The 27,736-nt window shown below is 44.0% G+C and overlaps 1 protein-coding gene, 1 long non-coding RNA gene and 1 pseudogene across 3 annotated transcripts in view; 1 reads left to right on the top strand and 2 right to left on the bottom strand.

The window, feature by feature from the left end:
- Positions 1 to 27,736, bottom strand: part of LOC309624487 — a 75,215-nt gene that overhangs the window by 34,895 nt on the left and 12,584 nt on the right. The gene's annotated exons all lie outside the window — the stretch shown is intronic.
- Positions 1,603 to 9,260, bottom strand: LOC309624300 (dehydrodolichyl diphosphate synthase complex subunit NUS1 pseudogene; annotated as a pseudogene). The gene has a single exon. The product of its transcript is annotated as a dehydrodolichyl diphosphate synthase complex subunit NUS1 pseudogene (transcript).
- SPEN (spen family transcriptional repressor) overlaps positions 19,939 to 27,736 on the top strand; it is a 93,197-nt gene continuing 85,399 nt past the window's right edge. The window contains exon 1 of the mRNA XM_082380903.1: positions 19,939 to 20,591. The gene's annotated coding sequence lies outside the window, so the exon portion shown is untranslated. The remainder of the gene's footprint in view (positions 20,592 to 27,736) is intronic.

Here is a 27,736-nt window from a genome sequence, read left to right as displayed (position 1 = left end):
GCCACCAGGGAAGCCCGGCAGGCGGATTCTTAACCACTGCGCCAGCAGGGAAGTCCCCTGATCCTTTCTCTAGGGCCAAATTCAGCCTTTGCACAAAAATGAACTCTACTTAGAGTGGCAGCTGTTTTTAGATGAACAATTGTCTACTTTATTGAAAACAGACAGAACACTAGACTTTTAGTGTAATCATTTTATTTCAAGTGTATTTTTTTAAAATAAATTTATTTATTTTGTTTATTTATTTTTGGCTGTGTTGGGTCTTGCTGCGCGCGGACTTTCTCTAGTTGCGGTGAGCAGGGGCTACTCTTCGTTGCGGTGCGTGGGCTTCTCATTGTGGTGGCTTCTCTTGTTGCGGAGCACGGGCTGTAGGTGCACGGGCTTCAGTAGTTGTGGCAACACGGGCTTAGTAGTTGTGGCTCGTGGGCTTAGTTGCTCAGCGGCATGTGGGATCTTCTCTGACCAGGGCTCGAACCCATGTCCCCTGCACTGGCAGGCAGATTCTTAACCACTGTGCCACCAGGGAAGCCCAAGTGTTTTTGTTTTTTGTTTTTTGTTTTTTTTTCAAAGATAGTAGTCATCTTTTCTTTTTCTAAAAATTTATTTATTTATTTATTTATTTATGGCTGCGTTGGGTCCTCGTTTCTGTGCGAGGGCTTCTCTAGTTGCGGCAAGCGGGGGCCACCCTTCATCGCGGTGCGTGGGCCTCTCACTATCGCGGCCTCTCTTGTTGCGGAGCACAGGCTCCAGATGCGCAGGCTCAGTAGTTGTGGCTCATGGGCCCAGTTGCTCCGCGGCATGTGGGATCTTCCCAGACCAGGGCTCGAACCCGTGTCCCCTGCATTGGCAGGCGGACTCTCAACCACTGCACCACCAGGGAAGCCCCCAAGTGTTTTTTTTTTTTAAAGGCTCCTCTTTTTTTTTTTTTTAAAGACATTTATTTTATTGATTGATTGATTGATTGATTGCTATCTTGGGTCTTCGTTTCTGTGCTAGGGCTTTCTCTAGTTGTGGCAAGCGGGGGCCACTCTTCATCGCGGTGCGCGGGCCTCTCACTATCGTGGCCTCTCTTGTTGCGGAGCACAGGCTTCAGACGCGCAAGCTCAGTAGTTGTGGCTCACGGGCTTAGTTGCTCCGCGGCATGTGGGATCTTCCCAGACCCGGGCTCGAACCTGTATCCCCTGCATTGGCAGGCAGATTCTCAACCACTGCGCCACCAGGGAAGCCCCGTGCAATTTTAAAATTTTTTAAAATACTGCATTTCGGGGCTTCCCTGGTGGCGCAGTGGTTAAGAATCTGCCTGCTAATGCAGCGGACACGGGTTTGAGCCCTGGCCCGGGAAGATCCCACATGCCACGGAACAACTGGGTCCGTGCGCCACAACTACTGAGCCTGCGCTCTAGAGCCGACGCTCCGCAGCAAGGGAGGCCACCGCGATGAGAAGCCAGTGCACCGCAGCAAAGAGTAGCCCTGGCTCGCCTCAACTAGAGAAAAGCCCGGGTGCAGCAACAGAGACCTAGTGCAGCCAAAAATAAAAAAAATAAATAAATTTTAAAAATATTGCATTTCGATGTTGTAAGAGTTCTTTTTCAAATGATTTTCAGAACACAGACAACAGAGCAACACTTTCAAGTCATATTGTTTGACAGCAATGAAGAGATGAAAATGGACGGATGTCTGAAAAGAGGTATTCCCTCCGCTCCAAAGGTGAGCAAACTTTTTAACATGTGAGCAACACAGAACTCCATTCCTCTGGCGATCCCTCAAACTCAGAATGCTTCCATTTAATAAGTCAATATATTATTCTTTCTTAAAAATTTATTTACTTATTTATTTATTTTTGGTTGGGTCTTCGTTGCGTGCGGGCTTTCTCTAGTTGTGGCGAGTGGGGGCTACTCTTCGTTGCGGTGCGCGGGCTTCTCATTGTGGTGGCTTCTCTTGTTGTGGAGCACGGGCTCTAGGCGCACGGGCTTCAGTAGTTGTGGCTTGCGGGCTCTAGAGCGCAGGCTCAGAAGTTGTGGCTCACGTGCTTAGTTGCTCCGCAGCATGTGGGATCTTCCCGGAACAGGGCTCGAACCCGTGTCCCCCGCACTGGCAGGCAGATTCTTAACCACTGCGCCACCAGGGAAGTCCCTGATATATTATTCTTAAAAATTAAAGTTGGATCACTAGGAAAGACTGAACAAAAATTATTCCCCTTCCCCCCCAAACAACAACAAAAGAGCTTTAATCACCTCCTTCTCTCCCCACAAAAACAGGGAGGTAGTTGGGGTTGAAATCTGAAATTTCAGCTCCTAAAACATTGCTGCTCTTTGCTCAAAAGTGCAAATCCACATATTTTCTTCTCCAATACTTCCCCCACTTATAAGTTTATTTCCATACATGCATGCATGCACACACCCACACATACTCACTCACACGTGCTCTTAGTCTCAAGTGAGACACTTTTTTTGTGTCTGTTGATAAATTATGAGGATTATGAACTAGGTGTGTACAGGGTTTCAGAGGTGCTTTGTCAACATGAGTCACTTGAGTCCTTTTCTCCAAAAGCCTGAAATCAAATTACACAGCTGAAACTGTTAGGTGTCCTTTTGGGGGGCTCCGAAGAGCTCTGGTCCTTTATGTCTCAGCACAGAAAGAATTCAGTAAGAGGCAAAGTGATAGATAAGAAGTGATTTATTAGAATAGGATGCTATGAGGCTTACAAGTGGGCAAGCGAGAGGGTGGTGCCCGGGAGAACTTAGTGGGCTACACTTTTATAATCAAAGGAAAAGTGGGGAGGAGGAAAAGACCACCTTCTGCCTCATTCTTGGGTAGATGTCATGCTTCCATCATTAGCTCCTTCTCCAGGTTGGGCAAGGGAGTTTTCTTGTCCCTACATGGTCAAGCTAGGGCTGTCATAGCACTACGGAAAAATTATTTTAGGTCTTAGTATAATGAGGGTCTTTCACTTTGAAATGTCACCTTTCCATAAATTATTGTTTTTTATGTGTGCAGAGAGCATGTCCTAGGGGTCATTAACTTACTGACTGCCCTCACTGGGCAGGATGTGGGTCTCATGCCACCATTGTTTTATTGTTTTGGGGCATGTCTCGTGCTTCTGTTGCATGGTTTTGTTGCTAAGCAAGCCTGCTTGGTTTCGTGGATAAGTAAACCTGCTTTCTTGAGTGATCATTAACTTAGGGAGGGCCTCCCATACTTTTTTCTTTACTTACAATCCCCTAGTGGGATTGACTATTTAATTACCTAAATTTGTCCCTTTATTCTGTCTCTATCACAACCAAGGATCACTACTTTCCCAGATGCTGTTCACAAGCTGCATATTGACGAAAGGCAGAGAAAAAGTCCTCATAACTGAAGTTTAGGTGGGAAGGCAAAGAGACAATCTCTGTCAGGCTGATGTGCCAGGGCAGAAAGCCTAGTGTGCTGTCCTCAGGACCAAACTTCAGTACTAAATCAGGACCACGGGCACCATTCGAACTAAGTAAACGGTCTGATATATCTACATCCAAATCTGTGGATTTCTTTTGCTGCTGGGCTACTAACTGGCAAAAGTCTTGAGCAGCTCTCACAATATCTGCTTTTTCATCTTCTGGGGACAGCACCTTCACTGCCGAATGGCAATCTTCGTCATTACGATTTGCAAATTCTGGTGAGTATTTGGAACCATCTATGTCCAGAAGTTCCTGCTGTTGTTTTAAAATTTCATCCATCAATCCGGAGTTATTTCTTTTGAAAATTCCTTTGTGGTCGTAGACGCTAATGTAAGAAGTGCCCATTGCCATACATCACACCACGAGGCTTGCGATGTCGGAGAAGCTGGGCTCCTGCTCCTCGGTGATCACCAAGTCTACGTGCACAGGCAGCTTCTTCAAGGAACGGGCGTCCTCGTGCCATTGCAGCCGCGGGTGGGCGGCGACCGGGGCGGGCCCCCTGCGCGGATGCCTGTGGTCAAGGCTGTTCCCGCCGACAGCCGGGGGCTGGCGGAGCGCGAAGCCGAGCGGCGCTAGGACCGCGGCGGAGGCGGCGCACAGTAGCTCCGCCAGGTCCAGTTCCAGGTGCCGAACCGCAAGCGGAGCCGGGAGGTGAGCGCGCGGTGCGGGCCGAGCAGAGCCTGTAGCCCCGTCATACTCTCGTGGCGCCCGGGCGTCCTCTCCTCCCCCTCCCACACCCGCGGCCAGACCGCTTCTTATCCGGCCATCGCCCCGCGTTCCCCGCCCCCGAACCCCTTTTTATACACTTTTTCCCGAACCCCTTTCTGCTGCCAGCACTTCACCTCGCCCCCGCCGCTAGCTCCCTCCAACACCAGACTGTTTGAACCACGCAGACCTGAGTTTGCACACTGGCTCTGCCAGCCTAAGGGCTTAATTTGAGTCCCAGTTTCCTCCTTTATAAAGTTAGGATAATGCTGCCTCCGTCAAACAGTTCTAATGAGCCGAAGTATTGGAAACGGCTTTGTAAACTTTAAAGCTCCTACCAAATGTTAGCCAGATGGGTAAGATGTCCGTCTAACCTCTGGATGAACGTCATCCCAAAAGATTACTCTCCATAGTCTTTCCTAAGCAAGAAAAAAAGAGATTTTTGAGAGTAAGTTTTGTAATTCACTTACCCTAATACCACTGGGCAAGAGCTGAATCACAACACGTGAATTACAGCCTGGACGAACGCTTGCTAGAAACATTCTCCAACATTTTTAGCTAAAAAGTTGTTCATTCCTCAGTGTTCTCCCTCTTTTGCATCCCACACCCATCCAAGGACTGACTCAGTCGTAAGGCAGAAGCAGCATGAATTCAGCAGCAACTTTGTATTTAGCATCTTCTTATATTCTTACACTGAGCCAGACTTCTTTAGGTAAGAAGAGCCCGGGAACTGGAGGTCTTCAAGAAACCGAATCAGAAGTTGCCAGAGATGTCGGGGATTCAGACATTAGGTGAGAGGTTGGACCAGATAAACACTAAGATCTCTTCCAACTGTAAAGGTCTACATGGAAGAGTTCCTGCCTCTAGAAGCATACAATCTAATTAGGGAGATAAGACGTGAAGAACATGAACGTGTTGTAGAAAAAAGGCCAAAATGAGTGACAATGAAGAAAATGCTATACGACCTCAGAGACCAGTGGGAGCTGGAGAGGGGTGCATTCTTCTTTTTTTTTTAAATTTATTTAATTAATTTATTTATTTTTGGCTGCGTTGGGTCTTCGTTGTGGTGAGCAGGCTTCTCATTGTGGTAGCTTCTCTTGCTGCAGAGTACGGGCTCTGGGCACGTGGGCTTCAGTAGTTGTGTCATGCGGGCTCAGTAGTTGTGGCTCGCAGGCTCAGTAGTTGTGGCTTGCTGGCTCTAGAGCACAGGCTCAGTAGTTGTGGCACACGGGCTTAGTTGCTCCGTGGCATGTGGGGTCTTCCGGGACCAGGGATCGAACCCATGTCCCCGGCATTGGCAGGTGGATTCTCAACCACTGCACCACCAGGGAAGCCAGGGGTGCATTCTTGGAGGTGAATCTTGAGGTGAAGCTGGAGGGGTTTGTTGGATTGGGAAGGGAAAAGGGAAGAGAAAAATACATTTGTAGCAAGTGGCAATGGATGATATTATCCAAGGTTGGAATTCAATTCAACAGCCATTTACTGAGTGCATCTGTGGGGCAGATACAAACATAAATCAGTCTTTTAGTCCTGAAGAAATTCTGAAATATCATCTTGGTGTCAGGTGAGTGACTTCCTCTTCAAACTGGTTGGTTCTGTGGACAACAGGGTAGGCTGTTCTTTGATCCAGGGCAGTAATTCACTGGAGTATGTGGAAACCTGACCCAAGGATGGTCCATCAGCATCATGACAAGAGTGGGCTTCTGGGCTCCTTCCTCCATTGGCTCCTCCAGGCCTCTCAACCCTTTTGCTATCAGTTGCCTACATAAAATTCACTTCTATTTGAACTACTTAGACTATTTTTTGTTTTTCCTAACTGTTCTGATATAGCATTTGACAAATTGATAATTAAAAAAAACACAATATGGGAATTCCCTGGCAGTCCAGTGGTTAGGACTCCAAGCTCTCATTGCTGAGGGCCCTGTTTAGGTCCCTGGTCGGGGAACTAGGATCCCGCAAGCCGCGTGGTGTGGCCAAAAAATTAAAAAATAAATTAAAAAACGCATTGTATGGTGATAGAAGTAGTCACTGGGCACCCAGAAGAGGCCCTGGACCCACGTAAGGCACAAACACTCATTGGGATAGCACTGAGATTGGTCTGGCTGGGGCAGGGATACTCTGGGAGGTGGCTAAGTCGGGAAGGAGAAGGCTGGAGGGATTCACTTTACTGAGTGCTTATTGCCAGACTTTCTTCTAGGCACTGGAGCTTACATTTCAGTGGGAGAGGTAGACAAAAACAAACAAGAGATCGCAGATAGAAATAAGCACAAAAAACAAAAACATAAGGGAAAGATATAGGGCAATGGTGTGGGAGTGTTCTTGATGGTCACAAAGGGCCTAAGGAAGTGCTAGTTGAGATCTGATTGATGTCAAGGAGACTTGTGTGTGCAAATTTAGATGAAGAGACAGCAAAGAGAACGTCCTGAGGCGGGAATAAGCATTGCATATTTGAATTACCACTGCAAGGAATGGTGGCAATTTTTCAGCTGGGTGAGGCGTGAGGGCTTAACCCCTTGAGGCACTCCTTGGAACTGACAGGTATGGTTTAATAAGTCAGCGAATGTGACTTGGGACAACTAAAGTTGGCAGGCTTGGATTAGCTGCCACTCAAGGAAGGGTGGATCCTTGGTCTGTAACTGCCAATCAGGTTGTGGAGATTTTAGGGCAGCCGCAGCAGCAGCACTGCAGTTGAAGGAAGAGTACAGCCTGCTAGTCAGTGGGAGGCTAGAGGCAGCTACCTGTCATTGCTACTTGCTTTCTGGACACTGTCGGGATATCGTAGAGCTCACAAACTCTCACACGTGTTCCTAGTTCTGTGGGGTACAGAGGATCGTTTTTATTCTCATATTGTAGATGAGGAAACTTAGTGAAATGCCTTACCCTTTACCTAGTGAGCTACAGGTTAGGCTGAGACCCATTTATCCTGACCTCCAGATGAGTGCTTGTTCCTTAAAGAAGACTGTCATGTGAACTCCAAGATATTAGGGTCAGGACTTTAAAAAGCGGATGTGTGGGGAGAAGCTTACTTCTGTCTCACCCCAACTCTATGTTTTCAGTTGTATCTTGACTCCCCACCTTCCATTTCCAGACCCACACAATGATGATGATAGTTAAATGTATTACTGCAAATGCAAGAATATTGCATTTGAATGTGAAACAAATCTTAAATCAGTGAAACAGGTAACCTTCTGGAGCAGCGCTGTTCAGTAGAAATATGTCAGCCACGTATGTTAAATTTTCTAGTAGCTACATTTTATAAATAAAAAGGGACAGATTAAATTAATATATTTAATTTAATTCAATATATCAAAAATATTTTTAAAACGATCAATATAAAATATTAATGAGACAGTTTAAATTCTAAGTCTTCAGCATCTGGTGTGCGTATTACACTTAAGGACATCTCAGTTTGGACTAGCCATATTTCAAGTACTCAATTCGACTTGTAGCTTGGACAGTCTTGGTCAGTGCAGTTCTAGAAGTAGAATTGCTAGTATTTGAGGCTGACCAGTGTGAAGTTGGCAGACATCGTTTTGGGGACAAGATGTCTTCTAACATCCCTCATGTCACAAGAAATAAGCATGTACTAGGCCATCCTTCAAGAAAAGGAAATGAAAAGGAACTATAGCTAAGTCAACTTTTTAAACTGTAAAAGATTGTATTGGAAGGGCTCTCTGAGATGACCTAGTCCAGAAGTTGGCAAACTTCAGCCCTGGGCCATATCTGGCTCACTGCCTGTTTTGTTTTTTAAATTTAATTAATTAATTAATTAATTAGGCTGCGTTGGTTCTTCATTGCTGTGCGTGGGCTTTCTTTAGTTGTGGCGAGCGGAGCTACTCTTCGTTGTCGTGTGCGGGCTTCTCATTGCGGTGGCTTCTCTTGTTGCAGAGCACAGGCTCTAGGTGCACAGGTGTCAGTAGTTGCGGCACGTGGGCTCAGTAGTTGCGGCTTATGGGCTCTAGAGCGCAGGTTCAGTAGTTGTGACGCACGGGCTTAGTTGCTCTACGGCATGTGGGATCTCCCGGGAGCAGGGCTCGAACCCGTGTCCCCTGCATCGGCAGGTGGATTCTTAACCACTGCACCACCAGGGAAGTCCCTGCCTGTTTTTTTTCTGCGGCCTGAGAGCTAAAAAATGGTTTCTACATTTTAAAATGGTTAACAAAAACTAAAAGAAGAATAATGCTTCATGACGTGAATATTATATGAAATTCAAAATTCAGTGTCCATAAAATATTTTTTCAGAACACCTCCACCCTCATTTGCGTACATTTTGTCTATGGCTGCTTTTAAGCTACAACGACAGAGTTGCCACAATGACAAAATGACCCACCAAGCTCTTTTACAGGAAATGTTGGCTGACTCCTGCACTGACCAGTCGTTCCCATTCTATTGGTAGGGAATTGAGGCACAAAGAAATGACAGGCCTGAGATCACACAGTCCGCCAGTGGCTTAAATGAGAACTCAGCGGTGCCCTGTTAGTGTTCTTTTCACTACACCATCACATAAAAGCAAAAGCTTCTCAGTTTATCATGACAATGTCTGCTTGGTCCTTTTACTTGCATATCTGCTCCTTCTCACCCGCAGGCCTAACCTAGGTTTCAGTAGGGGCGGCTGCATCTGTAACCTCGAGAGGGCAGCACTGGTTAAGGTGACTCCAGAGTGCAACCTCTCATCCAAGAAATAACCAAAATAGAGTACATTGTCCCGACTTTAAAAAAAAAAAAAAAGGAAAAAAGAAAGCAGGTCAAAAAGGGCCTGAGTTGCTTTTGATGATGACATGCATACATACTAGTGCAAATGTAAGACATTTTCAATTTTTTTTTAATTAATTAATTAATTTATTTATTTATGGCTGTGTTGGGTCTTCGTTTCTGTGCGAGGGCTTTCTCTAGTTGCGGCAAGTGGGAGCCACTCCTCATCGCGGTGCGCGGGCCCCTCACTATCGCAGCCTCTCCTGCTGCGGAGCACAGGCTCCAGGCGCGCAGGCTCAGCAACTGTGGCTCACGGGCCCAGTTGCTCCGCGACATGCGGGATCCTCCCAGACCAGGGCTCGAACCCGTGTCCCCTGCATTGGCAGGCAGATTCTCAACCACTGCGCCACCAGGGAAGCCCTTTATTTTATTTTTTTTTTGGACAAATTGGCAAAGGTGAGTTCAAGCTCAGAAAATCTCCACATCTAGCTGGAATTGAAAGAACAAAAGCCAAATCGGCAGCGAAACAAAGGTAGGCATTTCAGAGAAAAGCACCCACACATTAAAAAAAAAAATCTATTTTCTGAGTATTGGGGGAACATGGAGAGGAAATTAGTTCTCCTCGAGCCCTAGGGACAGTTTTAAGTAGGAGAGTGGAGCTGTGCTCATGACCCAGATTTGTCCTTGTTCTGAGTGGGCTGAAGAAGGGGTTCCATCTCTTCATTTGGGGGATGTCTAATCATAAAATGTGTCTAGTGAGGCTTACAGCCTAGTATCTATGAGGTATTTATGAAGTATCATTAATATTTGCAGTGGGCTGTAAGATCCTTCAGATTAAAAGGTGCCCTGTGCAAGATGCAAGATGGACTGGTGTTACTGTGAGGGCAGATCTATTTTGTGGATGTCACCACTGTTGTTGTTTACTGAGGTGTCAGGGGGAAAAAAAGTAGGTTAAGACCAGGTGGCACAGTCTTTCAACGTGACCCAGACCTGGGCCACAGGAACCTGTATAGGCAGACTATCACATCAGATGGTGTAGAGAAATTTCCCCAAGAATGCATAAATTCTCAGAGGCAGAATGGTTAGTTTCATGACACATAATCATGCCTGGAAGAAATCTGGTGGGGCTAATTAGAAAAACACATATGGCACTTCCAACTTTACAAGGAAGGGGACTGAATTGTATTACTCAGCAAATATTTTCCTCAGCCTGAGCTTGACTTCTGAGATTTTCTGAGAACTGAGCATTTTTTCTAAGTAATCCTAAAAGGCCTGGTGCTGGGTAACAGCAGGAACTAGGCTGGTAGCCTAATTAAGCATCCCAATACTGCAATACTTAAAAACACTTATGGGAATCCCAATGAGTTCCTAATGTCTAATTCCTAAATTTAATCCTAAAGTGCTCCACTGAATCCTCTTGTATGACCTTGGTTAATTATGTAATATCTAATCACCAGAGATAATGATGAGAAATTGAAAATGATGGCATGAGCTGATTCACTCTCCTTGCAGGTATTCCATCAGGACCAAAGATTAGGGCTTCTCCTAGGAATAAAACTTCAGCATATAGGAAATTGCTTTCAAACTCTAGCAATTAAGTGTATTACTTACTTTAGTTCCTGGAATGATAAGAAAATGGAAATGAATTGAACGGGATTTTTTTTTTTTTTTCAGTCACAACTCTGTTCCAAATCAGTCCTATAACGTGGGAAGACCATACAGAATTATCATGAAAATAGTCTGGTGTACTTGGAGTATGTTAAGAAATCCTCAGCAGAAATATCATTATGTTTAAACCTTTTTTCTTTTACCTAGAAAAGTAAATCCACAACTCCAATACTGTATTTACTTTGGAAATTATAAATTACCAGAAAATAAAACAGACAGGAAGAAAGAAAAGAAAAAGAGAGGTATTATACCACTCATGTGCCCAGTATTGTAAATATAACTTGGAACTTAATTTACGACATTGCATAAAGCTAATTGACTTAGATGGTTTTGGTTTTCTGGCCTTTGTATATTTTTGTCAGTTCTGTAATGTTATGTGGTTTATAGGATCAAATCCTATTTTACAAATTCAAATACAAAGGTTGTATTCCACCTTTGAATTTCAAACCAGTTGACAGAATCTTTAGGTCTTGGTATATCCCTCAAAGGAAAAAAAAATCCAACTTAACAATGACTCTGTTTCCATATTTATATTGTATTTCTCACTTAAGGAGTCAAAAACTCAGTGGACTTTACTCCAACTCTTTCTAACATAATACCTTGGATTTCAATAGCATTTCTCAGATTATAAAGTACTTTTACATCCACTCTCTCATTTCATTGGGTCTTCAGAACAACCCTGTGGGGTAGGTATGGCATACAGAGTACAGTTCTTTAATAGATTAATTTCCAAAAATTAATTCAATGAATATTTATTGAATGGCTACTGTTTACCAGACACTCTTTTAGATAATGACCATTCAGTGGAAAATAAAACACACCAAGAGCCTGCAAAAAATGTCTGTGATTTGCCCAAGACCATAGAAAGTAAATCCAAAACCTTTTGACTGTTCCCATCCTCAGTTGGAAAAACGGAGCATGGAAAAACTTTTTTGGGCTTCCTTGGTGGCGCAGAGGTTAAGAATCCGCCTGCCAATGCAGGGGACACGGCTTCGAGCCCTGGTCCGGGAAGATCCCACATGCCGCGGAGCAACTAAGCCCGTGCACCACAGCTGCTGAGCCTGCGCTCTAGAGCCCGCGTGCCACGGCTGCTGAAACCCGTGTGCCTAGAGCCTGTGCTCCGCAACAAGAGAAGCCACCGCAATGAGAAGCCCGTGCACCGCAACGGAGAGTAGCCCCCGCTCGCCGCAACTAGAGAAAGCCCGCGCCCAGTAACGAAGACCCAACACAGCCAAAAATAAATAAATAAAATAAATAAATTTATAAAAAAAAAAAGAAAACTTACTTATCTCGACTCTGTCTCTTAGTACAGTAGTGGCATTTCTTGTATAGACTTGCTCACCAGCATTTACTCCCATACATTCCAGCTTCTGGTCTTTTACTAGATCAACTATTTTATACTCCCAGCTAAAGTCAATACCTTGGGACTTCCCTGGTGGTCCAGTGGTTGAGAATCCGCCTTCCAATGGAGAAAAGTGGGTTCGATCCCTAGTCAGGGAACTAAGATCCCACATACCGCTGGGCAACTAAGCCCGAGTGCCACAACTACTGAGCTCACGTGCCTCAACTAGAGAGCCCGAGTGCCGCAAACTACAGAGCCCACGTGCTCTGGAACCCGCAGGCCACAACTAGACAGAGAAAAAACCTGCATGCCACAACTAGAGAGAAGCCCGCACGCCGCAACGAAAGACCCGCATGCTGCAACTAAGACTCGACGCAGCCAAAAATAAATAAATAAATAAAATAAGTCTTAAAAAAAAAAAGCATTGTAATTTCTTCCCCCTTAAAAACAAACTTCTGGAGAATTCCCTGGCGGTCCAGTGGTTAGGACTCCGCACTTTCACTGCCGAGGGCGTGGGTTCAATCCCTGGTTGGGGAACTAAGATCTGCAAGCCACGCAGTGAGGCCAAAAATAAAAAGAATAAATAAAATAAAAACAAACTTCTCTCAATCCTATTTCCCCCAGCCACTCTCCCCTTACCAGTGACCATTCCATTTTTCTTCTCTTCTCTCACAGCAAACTGCTCCCATTCTCTAATTTATAAGTCAAATAAGTATTTATGGAACAGATGCAGAATAAATGAACTAGGAATGTTTCACATGAAGATAAGTAAGTTTGAATATTCAGAGAACTTGTAACAACAACAAAAACAAAACTGGTTTTATATTTCTCCAAAAGGGAGAGCTGTAACCATTGGTTAGAAACATCCAGCATAATATTTGCACATATAGTTTCAATTTCTCCAATACAATGGATGCTACACTTTTTCAAAGTAAGAAATGAGATATCTTTTTTAAAAAAATAGTATTCTTGGACCTTCCAAGGAAGTCGATTTTTCATGACATATCCTCCACACCAGCAATTGATGCACTCATACCATCAGAAATACATCTCAAGTCAACTAACTGGTTTGTTAAGGAAGTGGTCTTTTGTTCCTCAGTTATATTTTAAGTTTCACATCAGGGATTCTCAGGAGGTATGAGAAAAGTCCTACAAAGCAGACATATCAGAATTCCTGGAATTCTGATATTCCATTCTGGGGAGACAGTCTCCCCTTAACCCCTGAATGAATCACTTACCAGTACAAATCAGTATGAATTGATGGAAGTATATAGTCTGTGCTAGTACAAGAGAGTAATTAGAAAATATACACTACATAATGAGCTAGGCTTCATAAGTAGAAACTGTTTCAACAATTATTAAGCATAAATGTTTCAGGATAAAATATACATAATACTTTATATTTTATCACAATCTCCAATAAGGAATGATAAAGTAATACAGTTGAAGGTAAAAATTTTAACGTCTGTATTTATCAGAACACAAGATTCTGAAGGTGGAGCTTGAGTCCAGGATGATAGACGCATTTTCAAATAAAGCACGTAGCAAAACTAGTTAACTGTTGTTCATTGGGGAACTACAGCAGGCTCCAATATGACAGGTGGAGAAAACCTGTTAAAAGGAAACTTCTGGGGACTTAACTTCTAGGGCATTACCATTCTTGTGATGGAGTCAGTTTGTTGTCATTGTTCTAATACTTTTACAGGAAGTCCAACAAAAGTTGCAAGGTCATCAACAATTATTGAAGTATACGCTTGAGAAAGCAGGGTGAAGTCTGCCTTGTTGCATCCCTAAGCACTGCGTGACTGGCTGGCTGAATCAGACCACTGGTGAGCACCAATACTTGTATAAATTCCAGGAAAATCTCTCTGCTATATTCTTCGTCCTGCTAACCAAATTCTTCTAAGTACTGACCAAATTCCAAGTTCAGAATTTTCAGATTTTATAAGATCGTATTCTTTCCCAAAGAAATCGTGTATTATTCAGATCATTATGGAACAGATACAAGGCTAGCAGCAGGCATATCTTGAGAGTGTAATAATTCTTCCAAAAGCCTAAAGGTTTTGAGTTTCTGATTCTTGCACGGATCCAGGAACTTTTGAAACTGACAGTACTTTATATCATCATAGTCCCTGGCATCTTTCTCTCCAAGTCCACTGTAGTACTTTTCCAAAGGTCAGACTTCATATACTCATTTTTTTTCTTCAACCCAGTCCAATCAAGCTTTTGTCCCCTCTGCTCCATTAGAACTGCTCTTGCCAAGATCACCAGTGACCTCCACGTTGCTCCAAGAGTCAATTCTCAGGCCTCACCTTAACCTCTCAGCAGCATTCCACAGTTGATCACTTCCTCCTCCTTCAGATATTTTCTTCACCTGAATTCCACGACACTACTCATCTCTTGGTTTTCCTCCTGCCTAACTGGTTTGTTCCTACTCAGTTGCTCTGCAAGTTCCTTTCTTCTGAGACCTCTTAAGTGAGAAATGCCTCAGGGCTTTCCTGGTTCTCTTTCCTTCTGTATCCACACTTACTCTCTTGGTGATGTCATTCAATTTCAGACTATAAATGCCATTTATATGCTGACAACTCCCAAATACACACGCACACACGATTATGCATTCTATATATATATATGTAAAACATATCTTCAGAACTTCATCCTGAACTAGACTCATATCCAACAGCCTACCTAATGTCTCCATTTGAATATTTAATAAATATCTCAAATTGAACATGTCCAAAACTGAACTCTTAATATTCCCCTGGATAATTGTTCTGTCTAGTGTTTCCTATTTCAGATGATTGCAGCTTGATCTTTCTAGTTGCCCAGGTGAAAAACCTCAGGCTCATCCTTGACTCCTCCTTTTATGAACTCTGTATTCAATCCATCAAAAAGTCCTCTTAGATTTACCTTCAAAATATATCCAGGATCCCTTAGTCATTAAAACTCTCTTATTTTTCATTTGGGTTACTGAAAGAGCCTCCTTTCTAGGTTCCTGCTTCTATCCTTGATCTTTTTTATTTTTTAAAATTTATTTATTTTATCTTTGGCTGCACTGGGTCTTCGTTCCTGTGCATGGGCTTCCTCTAGTTGCGGTGAGCGGGGGCTACTCTTCGTTGCGGTGCGAGGGATTCTCATTGCGGTGGCTTCTCTTGTTGCGGAGCAGGGGCTCTAGGTGCGTGGGCTCAGTAGTTGTGGCGCACGGCCTTAGTTGCCCTGCGGCATGTGGGATCTTCCCGGACCAGGGCTCGAACAAGTGTCCCCTTCATTGGCAGGCAGACTCTTAACCACTGCGCCACCAGGGAAGCCCCTATCCTTGATCTCTTATTCTCAATACTTCTCAAAACCTAAGTCATATCATGCAACACTTCACCAATTAAAAGCCAAAGCGTTCCTGCTATGGCCTACCAAGTAGTATAGATCTGCCTCTCACTCCCTTTACCTCTTTGACATCCATCATATCTTATACTCTCTCCCTTGCTCATTCTGTTTCAGCCACACTGGTTTACCTTGCTGTTTTTCATGTGCCAGTCATGCTTCTACCTCAGGGTCTTTGGACTTGCTGTTCCCTCTCCCTGGAACCTCTTCCCTAGATATCCATAGTTTGCTCCCTTAGCTCCTTCAAGTCTCAGTATTTTCTTGAGGCCTACCCTGGTTGCCCCATTTGAAATGACAACACATGCTTCCTCTCTCTTATCTTTGTATTTCACCATCTTACTGCTATTATTTAATTTCCTTTTTATTATATTTATTGCCTCTTCTTCCCCTCTCCCCCACAATAAACTTCATGAGAACAGGTATTTGTTTGATTCAGCAATGTATCTTTTTTTTTTTTTAATTTTATTTATTTATTCATTTATTTATGGCTGTGTTGGGTCTTCGTTTCTGTGCGAGGGCTTTCTCTAGTTGTGGCAAGCGGGGGCCACTCTTCATCGCGGTGCGCGGGCCTTTCACTGTCGCGGCCTCTCTTGTTGCGGAGCACAGGCTCCAGACGCGCAGGCTCAGTAGTTGTGGCTCACGGGCCCAGCTGCTCCGCGGCATGTGGGATCTTCCCAGACCAGGGCTCGAACCCGTGTGCCCTGCATTAGCAGGCAGATTCTCAACCGCTGCGCCACCAGGGAAACCCTCAGCAATGTATCTTAAGTATTTAGAATAGGATCTGGCACAAGGGTGATGCTCAAAAATTATTTGTTGAGTGAAGACCCTGATTTTAGAAGTCTTTTTGATGTATTGTCTAACTAGGCCATTTAAACTGTGATGCCAAAATGATAAGCCTACAGGTTTCATATAATCTGCACAATTGTCTTGTTTTAGGGATGACCATATATACTCTGGCAGGACAAACAACTGTTGGGTTGTTCAGGAGTATTTTTAATTTGTAGAGATATATTTCTATTTTTCTAAAAAATATACTGTGGGCTGCAAGGATTTGTTCTTTGAACTCCAGTACTTCTGAAGTGCTGAACTTCTCAGTTTTGCCTCAGAAGGGAAGAGACTATTACAGCATGTGGGAGTGCTTAACTACGGCCAAAAATATTTTGAAAAACTTCTCATATTACAAAAGTCTTTAAAGAAGATCATTTATCTTTTCTAGGAAAAGGTTATTATTGTTTTAAATTTGCTTCTATGCCAGAGTTTGACATGAAAAGCTATCCTTTCCTGGAACAATGAATAGAGATATTCAATATTTCTATATGTTGTTTAGAAAAGTTGCACACAAGCTTCACCAAATGCCAAAAAATAAAATCAAAGGCATGAGCCAAAGGGGCCTAGCGCATACCACTTCAATTCTACACCAGCTGTCTTAAGGATCTGGGTATAATTAAAGGTTTTGGTTAACACCTAATTTCTTTCAGGGAACACAAACTGCTACAAATTAATTCAAAACCTGTTTTAGAATACGAAAGAAAAACTAAAGGAACAATGGATTGGTAATCCTGGAATTCACTAGTCCTGCCTGCTTTGACAAAGTGACGAGACCCAGGACTACATATACAAAAGTATTTTCACTCCTGAGGCAGATCATGAGACTATGAAAAGTTGGAAAATGTTTTGAGGCCAACAATAGGAGAAGGGGAGAATGGGGAGGAGAGTTATTCCTAAATTTCTGTTCGACTGTTTTGCAAAATGTATGGCATTGGTCATAAGGGAGAAGTGAACAGTGCAAGACACTATCTACTTTTTTTTTTTTTTAAGTGATATCACTTTTTAAGTTAACTATTTTTTAGAGCAGTTTTAGGTTCACAGCAAAATAGAGCGAAAAGTACAGAGTTCCTATATACCCCGTGCCCTGAACACACACAGCCTCTCCAACTACCAACATCCCACATCAGAGCAGTAAATTTGTTACATTTGATGAGCGTACATTGACACATCATCACCCAAAGTCCACAGTTTACATTAGGGTTCATTCTTGGTATTGTAAGTCTATGGGTTTTGACAAACATATAATGACACATATCCATTATTGTATCACTGCCCTAAAAAGCCCCTGTGCTCTGCCTATTCATTCATCCCTCCCCACTAACCCTTGGCAACCACTAATCTTTTTACTGTCTTCGTAGTTTTGCCTTTTCTAGGACACAGTTGGAATCATATAGTACATACATAGATACTACCTACTCTTAAGAATATACAAATTGCAGGACTTCCCTGGTGGCACAGTGGTTGAGAATCCGCCTGCAAATGCAGGCGACACGGGTTTGAGCCCTGGTCCGGGAAGATCCCACATGCCGCAGAGCAACTAACTAAGCCCGTGCGCCACAACTATTGAGCCTGAGCTCTAGAGCCCACGAGCCACAACTACTGAGCCTGCGTGCCTAGAGCCCAAGCTCTGCAACAAGAGAAGCCACGACAATGAGAAGCCCGCGCACCACAACGAAGAGTAGCCCCCCGCTCGCCGCAACTAGAGAAAGCCCACGTGTAGCAACTAAGACTCAACAACGAAGACCCAATGCAGCCAAAAATAAATAAATAAAATAAAATGAATCGGATTAGTGCAAAAAAAAAAAAATATACGAATTGCAAACGTTTTTGTGTAAAAAAGGATGTGCTTTTGTGTTAAATGTAATAGCTAAAGATGTGAAATAAGTACTCGTTTTATAAATTAAAAAAATTCGAATTAGAATTGTTTAAACAGATACTTCTATGTCTGTACAAAGTGAAAGAAGTGCAATCATTCTCTGAATTTCAACTGCTTGGCTAATTAGGGGCATGATATTTTGTTTGCATTATTAGGATACCATATTCTAATTTCCCAATAAAACTAATAGTTTCATACTATTTAATTTTGGTTGTGTAGGCAAAAAGTAACAGCATTTAAAAATAACACATTTCAGGGACCTCCCTGGTGGCGCAGTGGTTAAGAATCCACCTGCCAATGTAGGGGACACGGGTTCAAGCCCTGGTCCAAGCCCTGGTCTGGGAAGATCCCACATGCCCCGGAGCAAGTAAGCCTGTGCGCCACAACTATTGAGCCTGCGCTCTAGAGCCCAGGAGCCACAACTACTGAGTCCACGTGCCGCAACTACTGAAGCCTGCGTGCCTAGAGCCCGTGCACCGCAATAAGAGAAGCCACCGCAAAGAGAAGCCTGCGCACCACAACGAAGACTAGCCCCCACTCGCTGCAACTAGAGAAAGCCCGTGTGCAGCAACGAAGACCCAGCACAACCAAAAATAAATAAATTAAAAAATATGCATTTCAATAAATCAACTATACCCCAATATAAAATAAAAATTAAATTTAAAAAAGAAAAAAAATGTTTCATAAACTCTCACAACCAAAAGAATGTACAGTATTCTGCTTTACAGAAATCTTGGGTACAAAAAATCAAAACTCTATGCAGTGCTTTTAGTCATACCGGAACTGAAATAAAATTTGGAATCTAACATCCACTCCTCAGACACTTCTTTCATCTGGAAGCCATCAAATCCTGATCTGTTCCCTCAACAACAAATATATTTTTTACATTTCCATCCTATCATTATAGCTTAGCCCCCTATTACTGAAACAGATAACCGCCTATAATTAAACTTAGTAAGAAGAAGAAGAAGAAAAAAAACTACTGTAGCTGTGACACCAAAAAACTTGAGCCAGAAAAGCCTGGCTAAATTATGAACTCAGGCTACTGTGGAAAAAAAAAAAAGTTAAACAAAAATACCTTGTACACAAAGCAAGTCTAGAAGACAAATTCAGCAGCATTACTGTTGAATTTCCTGGCTTTGTTGATTCGAGTCGCAAAGTTAAGATTAACAATGCCAAGATTCATATTTAAATATGTCCCTTGAAATCAGGAAAATAACTCTTTCAGGATTTCAAATGATACTGTAAGGCACAAGGGAGATTTTATTGTCAATTTGTTATTCACATACTCACAAAGGATTTTAAAAAGAAATTAAATGGAAGGTATTCTCAACAGACAGAAATAAGACATTCCAATCTATTGTTCCAGTTTATAGTTCAGATATAAATGGGCTATAAAACCTGATCTGAAAATAGTTGCGCAGTGCGTGCTTCAAAGCCAGCCAATGAAAAGCAACGTCTCGCTTCTCCTACAGCTGACAGCCCTCCAAAGACACTATTTTTTTTTTTTTTTTTTTAAAGAGACCAACCTCTCGGTTACACTGGCGTTTAGCACCTTTGTTGGGTCTCCCAGCTCTGCAGTTTTAACTTCTATTTGCGGAACGCCACTGTGATTCAAGGCATGGCATTCCAGCGGGCTTAGTACCCCGGGCAGCACAGGGCTGCAGAAAGCGCCTTCACTCTCAGGGTGAAATTACAGCTTCCCACGCTCCAGTTCTGAGCACTGCCTTGTAAAATCGATCCCTTTCACACTGCAAGGGTGGGGGTGAGCAATCCCACTTTTCAAGGGCTTAGAGAGCAGCAAGAATTCGGGACTCCGTGTACGCCTCCCGGAGCTTTCCAGAGGTTCACACGCCGCGCGCACCCGGCGCGTGTCCGGGGCGGGTCGCGGCACAGCCCGAGCCGAGCCCCGAGCCCAGAGGCGAAGAACAAAGGAGACTCGCCCGCCTTCGCTGCCGGAGGCAGCCCGCGCGCTGTCGCCGGCCCCGCCCCTCCCCCCCGCCCCTGCGGCTGCGCGAAATGGCGGCCACACCACAAAATGGCAGCCCGAGCGGGCCCAGGCGGAGAAATGAAAGGCGCCGCGGACCCCTCCCCCACAGCGCAGCAATGCCAGGCCGAGCTTTCTCCTGACGGTAGTCGGGGGCCTCGGCGCGCCTCCGTGGCCGCCACGGAGACACCACGGCCTTCCCACGGCGCCCCGCCAGGCAGCACCGTCCGCCACCCCGCCTCGAGTCCAAACGACGCAGCGGCTTTATGCCTGGACTGCCTCTGCTCTTCCAAACGGGCCCCTCTTCAGGAGGCTCTTACTTAAGGGGGTACAAACTGGAAAGAACTGACCGTGGCACACCTGCCGGGCGACCCTTGCCCGCCCAGGACGCCCCTCGGGCCGGGCGCGGGGAGGGAGCAACCTTTCCTAGGGTCTCCACACTCGCAACTTTAGCTCCAGGTCACCAAAGTAAAGAGAGCAAAGGGGTGATCAAAAAGGCCCCCAAATGAGGGGGAACTAAGAAACCAGGGGCCAAAGCCCCAGACCACTCCTTCAGCATCCACGTCGAACCCCAACGCACTGAGCCCACACCCGAGAGTGCAGCGAAGAGCCGCTGGTGGCCCACCGTGCGCGGGCAGCTCCAGAGCGCGGATGTCGGCTTTCCCTCCACCACGCAAACATCCAGTGAGCGTTTTAGGTTTTTCATCGTTCCCCGCTGCCCTCTCCCTTCTCCCTGTGGTGAGGGGCCTCGGGGGCTGGGCACAGGTACAGGAAGGAGCGGCTGCTGTGGTCCCCATGCTTTTTCCCCTGGCGTGAGGGTCTCGGTGGGCTATGGGGTTTGCTTTGGTCGTGGCTTGATGGAGGCAGGGTGGAGGCGGTGTGCTTTGGATTTTTCGCTTTTCCTTCTCTCAAACGCTCGGTTCCCTGCGCTCCCCATTCCCCAGTTTCTCCTGAGCCCCGTCTTTCCAGAAACTTCTCAGGGACACTCAGCAAAAAGCCGTAGGCTCCGACACCACCTTCCTCCCGGAGCATGCGCGACGCACTGGGCGGCAAGCTCAACGCCCGAGTGTACGAGTGTGAGAGTCGTAGGTGTGCGCGCGCGCGCTCGCCTTGCGGGGCAGGGCGGTTCTCTCACAATGAAGGGAATAGGTTTTCCTCCCCTCCCCCAACGTTCCGTCGTTGCGCAAGCGCGTTGAGCCAACTCCCCTGGCCTTTTGAGAGTAGTGGGGGAGGGGCAGGCCCAAAGCTCTCGAGTCGCTGCTCCGCGCGCCTGCGCACTGGGTTGTCTTGGCCGCGATTTTTCCGCGCAGCTTGTGGTAGCGTCTTTGATGTGAGGTGTGTCTGAACACCTCGGTTGTGCCCTACTCACTGTGTCCTCTATTCCCCCTCGCGGAAACTGTAGCCTCTTGAGGGGTTATTAATTACGTCCCGCGGGTTTCCTGGAGATTGGCCTTCCCTTTGTGTCTCAGGGCTAAGGTTGCACCGTGTCTCGTTGGCCCCCTTCCACTCCTGCCTGTGCCAGGACCCCAGACTGGAATCGGTGACTGGAGTGTGTTGGAGCCTTCTCCCAAGTGGGGGAAACAGCCCTGGCCGAAGGACTGGGTGATGGCCGCGCTGGCTTCCATCAGGAACTGCCTGCAGTTCTTGCTTACTAAGCCAAAATAAAGGTGTTCTTTATTTGTTACGCTGCCCTTGGTCCTCGACACCAGCCTCTGCTCGGGCTGGCGGGGCTGGCTGCTGGGTTGGTTCTCCGTGTGTGGATGCAGACAAAGAAAGGGCCTTGGCATACTGCTCTGTCTCCATTTGCAGAATTGAGCTTGGAGGGTGGTAACCATAGTAACCGCATTTACTCTCTTAAGGTGCCTATTGTTTTGTTCTCCTTTCCTCTTCCTTTAGGAGTGTGATGGAAATTACTGCCAGAGTTGTAGGTTCTTAACCCGCCCCCCCCTCCCGCCCCAAGCTCTTTACCTTGCCATGTAATCCACTTCCACCCAACCCCGTTTTTGAAATCCAGAAGGTTAAGTAAGGCCGTCTTGGCAGAGCATGGAGGCTTGCCACTTTTCCAGTCTGAGCTTTTTGTTTCCTTGCCACTCTTCCTTTTGAAGTACCTTCGTTTCCCCAGTGGAGTAATTGTCTTCCTATATTCGTTAGCCGTGTAACGTACCTTCAAAGCCTCAGAGATGTAAGGTTTAAAAGAGGGAGCTTGTTTGCGAAAAAGGCACCTCTCGGGGCTCCTAAAGACTGACGTGGCATTTTATCGTCGCGAGCACCTGCTAACTCGCCACGCCGAGTCCGAGGTCAGTCCAGGTCATCACTATGGGCGGAGCCACTCAGTGGGTCCTACCTCAGGGAGATCTTTCTTCCTGGTGGGAATTTTGAGTTGGTGCCAGATTACTAACAGGAACTCTTAGCTATCTCGAGGCTGTTGAAGTTCTAGCAAGCAATGGAATTCTATTCTTGCTAACAAGGCTATACTGTCATTTGAGGCTTGGAAATGACCAGATCAAGAGTCCCTTGAATTTGCAGAACTTCTGTTAGAGATTCTGCCTTAACAAATTATGGTTAATGAGAGTATTTAAAGACAAACTTCCTACAATAAGGATAATGCTACAAAAAAAGGGGGAGAAAAATTTGAGTATGTACGTTTTGCAATTTTAGATAGGCATAAAATCAAAGTTCTTATGTGCTGTCTAATAATTAGAATCTTGGGAAACTGATCTCGAGGGAAACAATGTATTTAAGTTGAAAACTATGGAGAACAAAAGTAACCTGGTTTAAAGCCACTTTTTCGGGTGAATGTTTTTTAAGTAAAGGGTTTAGGCTTGGGTGTGTGTTTAAATTATCTTGTGGGAGTGGGCAAAACACAAACCCCTTTTATTAGTTCGTCTCACCGCGCCCCTCCCACCAGCTAACAGTATACAGTGAAATCTTTAGTTGTGACTCTTGCTGGTTCTGTTTTCTTAGAAAAAAACATTTTAAGTTAATCTCCTATCTTAAAAGAGAGTTATCTTGGGACTTCCTTGGTGGCTCAGTGGTTAAGAATCCTCCTGCCAAAGCAGGGGACACGGGTTCGAGCCCTGTCTGGGAAGATACCACATGCCGCGGAGAAGCTAAGCCCGTGAGCCACGACTGCTGAGCCTGCGCTCTAGAGCCCGCGAGCCACAACTACTGAGCCCGCGTGCCACAACTAACTGAAGCCCACGCGCCTAGAGCCCGTGCTTCACAAGAAAGTCACTGCAATGAGAAGCCTGCGCACTGCAACGAAGAGTGGCCCCCACTCAACGCAACTAGAGAAAGCCCGGGCGCAACAACGAAGATCCAACGCAGCCAAAAATAAATAAATAAATAAATAAGAGAGAATTATCTTGAGGCGAATGCTTTTCAACCCAAGAATTTTCCAAATAAAACTGTAAGGGATGGTTCCTAGGACTTTTGTAGTATATAGCCTGAAAAAATTCTATTACTTCCTTTATCAAAATACTGAAATTTAACTTTTAAATATACATTTAACAATAATTCCAGCATTTAACTCAGAAATGCATCATGTCCTACCTAGCCTTTAAACAGAATGTGGTTTTATTTTAAGCCAAAGGTTTCAAGTGTCTAATTATGGAATATTATGTAAAATTAGCAATCACTACCATCCTGAAGATTAATAGCAAAATATTGAAGCAGTTACGTGATTTAAAGAAGCATTACTGGGACTTGCCTGGTGGCACAGTGGATAAGAATCTGCCTACCAATGCAGGGGACACAGGTTCGAGCCCTGGTCCGGGAAGATCCCACATGCCGCGGAGCAAGTAAGCCTGTGCGCCACAACTACTGAGCCTGCGCTCTAGAGCCTGTGAGCCACAACTACTGAGCCCACGTGCCACAACTACTGAAGCCTGTGTGCCTAGAGTCCGTGCTCTGCAATAAGAGAAGCCGCTCATTCACTGCAATGAAGAGTAGCCCCTGCTCGCCACAACTAGAGAAAGCCCGCATGCAGCAAGGAAGACCCAACACAGCCAAAAATAAATAAAGGGCATTACTATTAAATAGCAATAATTTAATTAAAATGGAAACAGCTTTTTTTTTTTAAATTTATTTATTTTTATTTTTGGCTGCGTTGGGTCTTCGTTGCTGCACGCGGGCTTTCTTTAGTTGTGGCGACCGGCGGCTACTCTTCATTGCTGTGCCCGGTCTTCTCATTGGGTGGCTTCTCTTGTTGCAGAGCATGGGCTCTAGGCGCATGGGCTTCAGTAGACGTGGCACTCAGGCTCAGTAGTTGTGGCTCGCGGGCTCTAGAGAGCAGGCTCAGTAGTTGTGGTGCACAGGCTTAGTTGCTCTGTGGCATGTAGGATCTTCCCGGACCAGGGCTCGAACCTGTGTCCCCTGCATGGCAGGCAGATTCTTAACCACTGCGCCACCAGGGAAGCCCAGAAACAGTTTTAAAACATATTTGGAACAAGTTCATGATGTTTTGAATTCTCTACTTCAAACTAGAGCAAGGCTTTCAGAGGAGCAGTAGCGGAACTTAACACCCTAAGTCTGAAAATGTCAAGACACATGTAATAAGTTACTAAATATATTTTATTTGGTATTATTGTTTTTGAGATTCCATCAAGTACACGTTGATAGTCTTCTCTGAATTAAATAGTAGCCTTGATTTGCATTATGTGTATTCTGCTGACTTCCTGATGTTTAAGTGACAATCTCTTAGACCTGGGGTGTTTTTGCTATTGTATATCACTTATAATGAAGAGGTTAAGTTTTTTCTCACATGAGGATTAGTAGTAGAATTTTAAAAGGTTGAATGAACTCTCTGAATTAACATAGAGAATAATAACGTTTTGTTCATGTGGGATCTGTTAACATAAATATGTTGATTTAATGTAGTGAAGTATCAGCATTTCAGAGGAGCCCTAAACTAAAGTAACCCAGATGCTGACTTCCAGCTCATTTTACTGTAACTTTTTCTAATTATAAGAGCAATATATGTTAACCAAAGAAAAGTTTAGAAAATATAGATGAATAAGAACTTAAAAAAAATTGAATTCTACCACATAGGCACAACAATCATTAATATTTGCAAGTATCCTTCCAGTCTATCTTTTATTCAGTGCCATAAACGTTAGTAAATTGTATTCAGAATTCTATTAGGTATAATCTACTGTATAGCACAGGGAACTCTGCTCAAAGTTATGTGGCAGCCTGGATGGGAGGGGAGTTTGAGGGAGAATGGATACATGTATATGTATGGCTGAGTCCCTTTGCTATGTACCTGAAACTATCACAACATTGTTATAATTTATTTATTTAAAAATTATTTATTTATTTATTTATTTATTTGGCTGTGTTGGGTCTTCGTTGCTGCATGCAGGCTTTCTCTAGTCCTGGCGAGCAGGGGCTACTCTTCGTTGCGGTGCGCGGGCTTCTCATTGCAGTGGCTTCTCTTGTTGCGGAGCACAGGCTCTAGGCACGCGGGCTTCAGTAGTTGTGGCTTGCGGGCTCTAGAGCACAGGCTCAGTAGTTGTGGCGCACAGGCTTAGTTGTTCTGCAGCATGTGGGATCTTCCCGGACCAGGGCTCAAACCCGTGTCCCCTGCACTGGCGGGTGGATTCTCAACCACTGCTCCACCAGGGAAGTCCCTATCACGACATTGTTAATCGGCTATACTCCAATATAAAATAGAAAGTTAAAAAAAAATAAATGTTAGGTATATTAGCAGTATTTCCTCATAGAAGGAAGAAAGTTACCTTTAGCAAATTTCCAAGGAAATGGTGGATATATAAAAATTGATTTTTTTAAAAAGAAAATATCAGCCATTATATTCATTTCTGGAAAACCAAAAACAATGTGGAATAAATTATTTAGCTTTCTTAGAGAATTGAACAGTAAAGTAGATTATGAAGTGTTATGCTGAAAGAATGATTTCGAGAAGGACTAGCTAGCTAATACTATTCAACTGATTGAAGTTTTGATCATTTATGTATGCATAATTTCACTACAGTGAGCCTGCTGTATCAAAATAAATCCATCAATAGACTGGTCTGTCTTTTTCACTAGTTGACCCTCAGAACTAGCAAGATGTCAAACACTCTTTGACAATAATATATTAGTGTTGTCTGTTTTATTTTCTACTGTTTAGGAAAAAGCAAAAAGCAAAAAACAAAAAACAAACCCTGATTCTAATAATAGGAGCTTGTTAGTATTGACAAGTTCTCATATGGTTGGGTCTTTGATCATTTTAGAGCTAGTTAATATATTTTTATATGATGCCTTTAGGAACAGTGTTTATATTTTAAATATATGTTTTCTCATGAAACAGTTCAATTTTAATAGTGTGGAACTCGATTGGTAACAAAATTTTTGTTAAATATCTGGTAACTATTCTGTTCTCCTGTTTAAATGGTGATAGTAATTTATCTGCTCTATTGGCTAGGTTAGCATTCAGAGCCTGAGTTTGAGGCTCAGATGCTTTCCCCAACTGGGCTTCCATTATGCATGACTGAACTCTTTGAGCACATCTAGCATGCTAAATACAGGTGCTCTTCACAATGTGAAAGTAAGACCTGATTAAAAACACATCTGTTTTAATTCCACTTTGCAAATGCCTCTGCTTTAATGTCACCTTTCTGAATTATCTTTCACACTCAAATGGGGAAATTCACTTCACCATCCATTTATCATAGATGAGAGAAGAGATCACACCCTACTTTTTGATCGTTTTCAGTGAGCGTCAATTATTAATTGTTAAACTAAATTAAAAAAATCAGAATAAGAGTGGGTTGTATTTCTATTGAAAACATACAAAAATAAATGCTTATGAAAAAAATTTGTAAATATTTGTAACAAGGACAGAAACAGAAAAAAGCTTTCCCAGTGTTTCCTGTTACGTTGCCAATAAACATGAAAGCACTGAGAAAACCCAACACTTGATTTGGGGCTGTGCAATGGGCATGTAGTTATCAGTTTTGTTGTTATTAAGAGTTTTGCAATAGAAAAAGTCAGCAAAAGAGTGCAAGGAACTTCGTACTTGATATGCAATCACTGCATGTTGATTTGATTATAAGACCTGGCTATAATCCTGAAAATGTTATAAATTGATCATGGTATGTTTTTAACTTCAACTGATGCTTACTTTTTTTTTTTTTTTTTTGATGCTTACTTTTGATATTCATATGAAATTAGCAGTCAACTTAATAGTATTCATGATACTTTTATGCTGTGTTACTTCCAAATACTTTTACATATATTATCTCATTTGATACTTCTAGCAACCTTACCAGGTAGAGAAAACAGATATTTTTATCCTCATTTTGCAGATAAGGGTATTGAGACTTTGAGGATTTAATTGATTTTACCTAGGCCATATAGCCAGTGACAAAATTGGAACTGGAATTTTTGACTCTTTATTTATTTATTTAAAAAAATTTATTTATTCATTTTTGGCTGCATTGGGTCTTTGTTGCTGTGCATGGGCTTTCTCAGAGCGGGGGGCTACTCTTCGTTGCGGTGCGCAGGCTTCTCATTGCGGTGGCTTCTCTTGTTGTGGAGCATGGGGTCTAGAGCGCAGGCTCAGTAGTTGTGGCACATGGGCTCAGTAGTTGTGGCTCATGGGCTCTAGAGCGCAGGCTCAGTAGTTGTGGCGCACAGGCTTAGTTGCTCCGCGGCATGTGGGATCTTCCTGGACCAGGGCTCGAACCCGTGTCCCCTGCATTGGCAGGCCGATTCCTAACCACTGCGCCACCAGGGAAGCCCCTGGAATTTTTGACTCTTAACTCAGAGGTACTTCCATTATACTATAATGTCTCTCATTCATACCATCAGTGTTTTTCAGTATCCCC

The sequence above is a fragment of the Balaenoptera borealis genome (genome assembly GCF_965194805.1).
Source record: "Balaenoptera borealis genome assembly, chromosome: 1".
NCBI lineage: Eukaryota > Metazoa > Chordata > Mammalia > Artiodactyla > Balaenopteridae > Balaenoptera > Balaenoptera borealis.
Note: the sequence above shows the minus strand (reverse complement) of the source record. Positions and strands in the feature narration are given on the sequence as shown.